This window comes from Gekko japonicus, unplaced genomic scaffold (assembly GCF_001447785.1).
Source record: "Gekko japonicus isolate JY-2015 unplaced genomic scaffold, Gekko_japonicus_V1.1 scaffold2255, whole genome shotgun sequence".
NCBI classification, from domain to species: domain Eukaryota; kingdom Metazoa; phylum Chordata; class Lepidosauria; order Squamata; family Gekkonidae; genus Gekko; species Gekko japonicus.
Genome location: NW_015169852.1, coordinates 170,868 through 177,473, shown reverse-complemented (window position 1 = coordinate 177,473; position 6,606 = coordinate 170,868). Strand labels below are relative to the sequence as shown.

At 44.6% G+C, this 6,606-nt stretch overlaps 1 pseudogene; it reads left to right on the top strand.

Annotated features, from left to right (window-relative positions):
- LOC107115620 overlaps positions 1-3,541 on the top strand; it is a 20,247-nt pseudogene extending 16,706 nt beyond the window's left edge.
- Positions 3,542-6,606: the final 3,065 nt, after the last annotated feature.

Genomic DNA, 6,606 nt, shown 5'->3' with positions numbered 1-6,606 from the left:
TCTTGACCATGGTTCTACCCTTCCAGAAGTATTTTTCCACTTGAAATTCTTTCCTTCCCCATATAAAACTTATCACTTCCTCTCTCCCTCTCCCTCCCTCCCTCCCTCTCCCTTTCCCTCCCACTCTCTCCCCTCCTCCTCCCTCTCTCTCTCTCTCCCCCCCCTCTGCAAAAGAAGCCAAAAGTATACGAGAGACTTTGGTGGAGACAAACAGTGACCCGACATCCAAAGAAAGACTGGAGAGTTCCTCAAGAAGATCCCAAGAGCATATTTCCTTCCAACATGAGCTGGCTGAGAACCCTTCAGGTTATGTCAAGGAAAAAGGCAAAGAATAGCCATGGGGGATTTCTTATTCAGTTCTGGGTAACGTTTGGTTTGGTACAGTCATGCAGCCCTCTGGGTAAGGAGGGAGAGAGGCCTTCTGGGGGGTCTTAAATCTGGAAGCTCAGAAACTCCTTCTGGGCAAGAGCTCAGCTGTGGCTCTTGAAGAGGGGAGGTATCCTTAAATACTAGATATTCTGGGAAAAGGTGGGAGGGGAAGTTAAGATCAGCCAAGCTGGACAAGGCCAGAGGGCCATCAGTCCTTTCCTACTGCAGTCACATAAATGCCTTTGGATCTTACCAGCCCTCCTAGGTGCTAACAGGATCTCTCTATTTATTCCAGCAGAGGATGATAAGAGGAATGAGGAGGGTGAGGAACTTCATGAGCAAATGCCAGATAGAGTTAAAAACGAAGACTTGAAAGAAAATGTCAGGAATCAAGGCAGACCTGAGACAAAGAAAGGCAGCCATGTGGTTGAGAAGCGAGATGGAGGACAGTATAATGTACATTTTCCAAAGAACCGGATAATGAAGGCAAGAAAATCCATTCCGTGTGCAAAGTACTTCAGAAATAGATCACAGCTCCCTGTACACCAAAGAACACACAGAGGTGAGAACCCCTTTGAATATTCAGTGTGTGGAAAGAGATTCAGTGAGAGGGGTAATCTTCAAAAGCATCAGGGAACCCACACAAGGAAGGAACTCTTTCAATACTCAGACTGTGGAAAGAAATTCAGTCAGAATGGCGTTCTTCAGCAGCACCAAAGAAACCATGCAGGGGAGAAACCTTTTGAATGTTCAGAGTGTGGAAAGAGATTCAGTCACAGTGGCAATCTTCAGCAGCATCACAGAACCCACACAGGAGAGAAACCTTTTGAATGCTCAGTGTGTGGAAAGAAATTCAGTACTAGTTGCAATCTGCAACGACATCAGGGAACTCACACAGGGAAGAAACCTTTTGAATGCTCAGAGTGTGGAAAGAAATTCAGTAGCAGTGGCAATTTTCAACTGCATCAAAGATCCCACACAGGGGAGAAACCTTTTGACTGCTCAGAGTGTGGAAAGAGATTCAGTAGCAGTGGCAATCTTCAGTTGCATCAAAGAATCCACACAGGGAAAAAACCTTTTAACTGCTCAGAGTGTGGGAAAAAATTCAGTAGCAGTAGCAATCTTCAGCGGCATCAGAGAATCCACACAGGGGAGAAACCTTTTGACTGCTCAAAGTGTGGGAACAGATTCCGTGAGAGTGGCCATCTTCAACTGCATCAAAGAACCCATACAGGGGAGAAACCTTTTGACTGCTCAAAGTGTGGGAACAGATTCCGTGAGAGTGGCCATCTTCAGCGGCATCAAAGAACCCATACAGGGGAGAAACCTTTTGACTGCTCAAAGTGTGGGAACAGATTCCGTGAGAGTGGCCATCTTCAGCGGCATCAAAGAACCCATACAGGGGAGAAACCTTTTGACTGCTCAAAGTGTGGGAACAGATTCCGTGAGAGTGGCCATCTTCAGCGGCATCAAAGAACCCATACAGGGGAGAAACCTTTTGACTGCTCAAAGTGTGGGAACAGATTCCGTGAGAGTGGCCATCTTCAGCGGCATCAAAGAACCCATACAGGTGAGAAAACTTTTGAATACTCAGAGTGTGGAAAGAGATTCAGTCAGAGTGGCCATCTTCAGCGGCATCAAAGAACCCACACAGGGGAGAAACGTTTTGAATGCTCACAGTGTGGAAAGTATTTCAGTACTAATGGCAATCTTCAGCTGCATCAAAGAACCCATACAGGGGAGAAACCTTTTGAATGCTCAGAGTGTGGAAAGAGATTCAGTAGCAGTAGCAGTCTTCAACAGCATCAGAGAACCCACACAGGGCAGAAACCCTTTGAATGCTCAGAGTGTGGAAAGAGATTCAGTCAGAGTGGCCATCTTCAAATGCACAAAAGAACCCACACAGGGGAGAAACCTTTTGAATGCTCAGAGTGTGGAAAGAGATTCAATCGGAGTGGCCATCTTCGTCTACATCAAAGAATCCACACACAGGAGAAACCGTTTGAATGCTCAGAGTGTGGAAAGAGATTCAATCAGAGTGGCAATCTTCATCTGCATCAAAGAACCCACATAGAGGGGAAACCATTTGAATGCTCAGTGTGTGGAAAGAGATTTAGTCAGAGTGGCCATCTTCAGCGGCATAAGAGAACCCACACAGCAGAGAAAACTATTGAATGCTCAGAGTGTGGAAACATATTCAGTGAGAGTTGCCATCTTCATCTGCATCAAAGAACCCACATAGAGGGGAAACCATTTGAATGCTCAGTGTGTGGAAAGAGATTTAGTCAGAGTGGCCATCTTCAGCGGCATAAGAGAACCCACACAGCAGAGAAAACTATTGAATGCTCAGAGTGTGGAAACATATTCAGTGAGAGTGGCCATCTTCAACTGCATCAAAGAACCCATACAGGGGAGAAACCTTTTCAATGCTCAGAGTGTGGAAAGAAATTCAGTAGCAGTGGCAGTTTTCAACTGCATCAGAGAACCCACACAGGGGAAAAACCATTTGACTGTGCAAAGTGTGGAAAGAAATTCAGTAGCAGTGGCAATCTTCAAATGCATCAAAGAACCCACACAGGGGAGAAACCCTTTGAATGTTCAGCGTGTGAAAAGAAATTCAGTAGCAGTAGCAATCTTCAGCGGCATCAGAGAATCCACACAGGGGAGAAACCTTTTGAATGCTTAGAGTGTGGAAACAGATTCAGTGAGAGTGGCCATCTTCAACTGCATCAAAGAACCCATACAGGGGAGAAACCTTTTGAATGCTCAGAGTGTGGGAAAAAATTCAGTACCAGTGGCAATCTTCAAATGCATCAAAGAACCCACACAGGGGAGAAACCTTTTGAATGCTCAGAGTGTGGAAAGCAATTCAGTACTAATGGCCATCTTCAACTGCATCGAAGAATCCACGCAGGAGAGAAACCTTTTGAATGCTCAGAGTGTGGAAAGAGATTCATTCAGAGTAGCCATCTTCTGCAGCATCAAAGAACCCACACTGGGGAGAAACCTTTTAAATGCTCAGAGTGTGGAAAGAGATTCAATCAGAATGGCCATCTTCAGCGGCATCAAAGAACCCACACAGGAGAAACCTTTTAAATGTTCAGAGTGTGGAAAGAGATTCAGTAGCAGTGGCAATCTTCAGCTGCATCAAAGAACTCACACAGGGGAGAAACCTTTTGAATGCTCAGAGAGATTTAGTCAGAGTGGCCATCTTCAACTGCATAAAAGAATCCACACAGAGGAGAAACCATTTGAATGCTCCGCATGTGGAAAGAGATTCAGAGTGGCAGTCTTTTTTTTATATATATATAAATTTTTATTAGGTTTTCCACACTGATAAAACAAATACAGACATAACACGTAACATATATACACGAAAATACCCTCCACCCACCTATATCCCTCCTAATTTGTTGCACAAATTAGTTGGTAAGTTACATAGTATATTGATTATTTCCATTCTCATATGCAGTTCTCAAATAGATCAATAGATCAAATAATATACTAAGATTACATCTATATCTTTCTCTTTCAACCTGGGTTACTCAATTCATTCTGCCAGACTTTCTTGTCACTAACAAAATTTCAGTTATTAACTCTCACCCACCCACCGTTAATTTGGAAAAGTATTTACTAGTAGCAACAATTAATACACAAAAACCCACATTAATAAACTTTTTTATAATCAACCTATTCTGTGCCATCCCTCTCTAAATTTAAGAGTCACATGTTAGATGGTCATGTGGCAGTCTTCAGCTGCATCACGGGTTCCACAGGCTCAGACGGTGGAAAGAGCTTCTGTTGGAATAGCTCTCTTCAAAGGCATCAATGAACTCACACAGGGGAGAAACCTTTTTAATACATTGAGTGCGGAAAGAGACTCAGTGAGTGTGGCACTGTTCTGCATTGAGGAAGCCGCACAAGGAGAAGATATGTAACTGCTTAGCCCATGAAAAGAGCTTTTCTCCTAATTCAAACCGAAAAGACAACCACAGACCATACAACGCGTTGAAAAGATGTAAACTGTTGAAACAGGCATGAATCTACAGAGTCCTTACGCTAACGGGAAAGAAAAGTTATAAATGCTCAGAGTGTGGAAAGAGCTTTAGCCATGTTCAAAACCTCAAAACGGTCCCACAGGGAGGAGAACAAGGATTGGCAATGGGCTCTGCTGGTCAAAGGATCCGCTGATCTCTCCATTAGCATTGAAGAGTCCACTCAGGGGAAGAAACTCATCGATGTTCAGTGTGTGGCAAGCGCCTGAGGCCCAGATCTGAATTTCATGTTTCTCAGAGAATCCATACAAGGGTGAAACTTTTCTATAGGTGGTTCCAATGATGTCCGTCAAACGCCCTGGCATTGGAGGTTCACAAAGGCTGAGAATGTAGTTACACAAAGGGGGGGGCTTTTTAGTGCTAGCCTTCTTCTGTGAAACTCGCTACTTCTGCCACAGGAAGTGGTGGCGGCTACAAGCATGGACGGCTTCAAAAGGGAATTAGATAAGCATATGGAGCAGAGGTTCATCAATGGCTATTAGCCACGAGGTATAGATAGGGGCTCTGGGGCAAGTGATGCTCTGTCTTCTTGGTGCTTGGGGGGGGTCAACAGTGGGAGGGGCTTCTAGTGTCCTGGCCCCACTGGTGGACCTCCTGATGGCACCTGTTATTTCTGGCCACTGTGTGACACAGAGTGTTGGACTGGATGGGCCTTTGGCCCGATCCAACATTGGTGTCCCTTATGTTCTTATGTTCTAATCTAACTGTGACATTTTCAGAACTGACAAAAAGTTCCTTTCCCAAATCCTATGAAGGAATAGACAAGTTAAGGGTAACAGATATCTGCAGCCTCCTTGGTAATAAATTGTAGATAAAAATGTCTCAGAAGCCACTGATGTGGTCTCATGTATAAACAAATCTGCTGTATGCTGTCGATGCTCAAAGTCAATAGGGCCATCGGCTGCAGGGATTGTTTGTGACGCATCCTTTCTTTCTTGCCTTCTACTCCAATGGAGAGAGGCAATTGCATGGTGCGCCCATCATGACATCTAACTGCTCTAATTTCCAATTAGGGTCCAAGGAGCCTAACTGAAGATTGACAAGGAATCTGTAATCCTGTAGACAGGGCCTAGTTGTGTTTGTTCTTGAGTGCGGCTTGGCCTCAGAACTTGATCTGATTTCCAAGTTGTTCGAAAAGGGATTGATCAAGATCTATTGAAGAGGGATATTCACCCGGCTATAAATGCTCGGGGAGAAAAATGGAGACGTTTCCTTGTCCCCCTTCTAATGAGGGGATGGGTTTTATGTCCTGAATGCTAAGAGACAATGTGTAAAAGTATGAGTTCTGCAAAGTTCTGCTGGCCCTTGTGTGTGAGGGGGGAGGGAGGAAGGAATTCTGATTTGATTTGATTTGATGGACTCCATGGAGTATCCTCTGACAACTGTCTGCAGGGACTCGTTGTCAGTTGAAGAATGAACCTCTTCTGAGGAGTTGTGTGGGGAACCCCAGTAAAACCTGCTGCTGTTCTTGTTGAACCTCAGTAGAACACGCTGGAAACAGAGGAGTAGTTCCCAAGACTCCTCTTGTAAAGGCGTTTGGTATTTAGGGTGTCCTGGCTTCTATAAAAACCTAATTGAAGTGACCCCAAATAGCCCATCGTTTTTGAAGGCATAGGCTGAAACTATTGACCTGACGTGTAAGAGCTGTAAAATTCTTAGCCATATTTTCTGTGAGGCTATTGAGACTGCAGCAGAGGCTGTAATGGTGGTGACATCATCAGCTTTCCTCCGAGCGAAGTCACTCCTTATGTACCAGCTATGCTGGAATGTGCCCTCACCATCCTCTGATAATAGTTCCGCAAAGCTGCAACTGAAGCATCCAGTAGTGCAGGGGTGTCAAACATAAGGCCCGGGGGCCAGAACCAGCCCATCCAGAGCTCTTATGTGGCCCGTGAGCAACTGGTATGTATGGAAATACAAGGTACTTTTATGGTATCCCTTGGGGGAAAACCTAGTCCTGCATATTTATTGGGGGGGTTGTGTGTTCCCCAGTTAATCAATTGCTTTTGTTTGTATTTTTAGTAAAAGAAAATTAATATTGTTAGTTGGGTTTGGCTGTGTCCTTTATAAAGTTTGTATCTCCGGTACCTGGCATTACATTTTGTGGCACACATGGCCTGGCCCAACAAAATGACATTTATTTCACATCTGGCCCTCGTCACAAATGAGTTTGACACCTCTG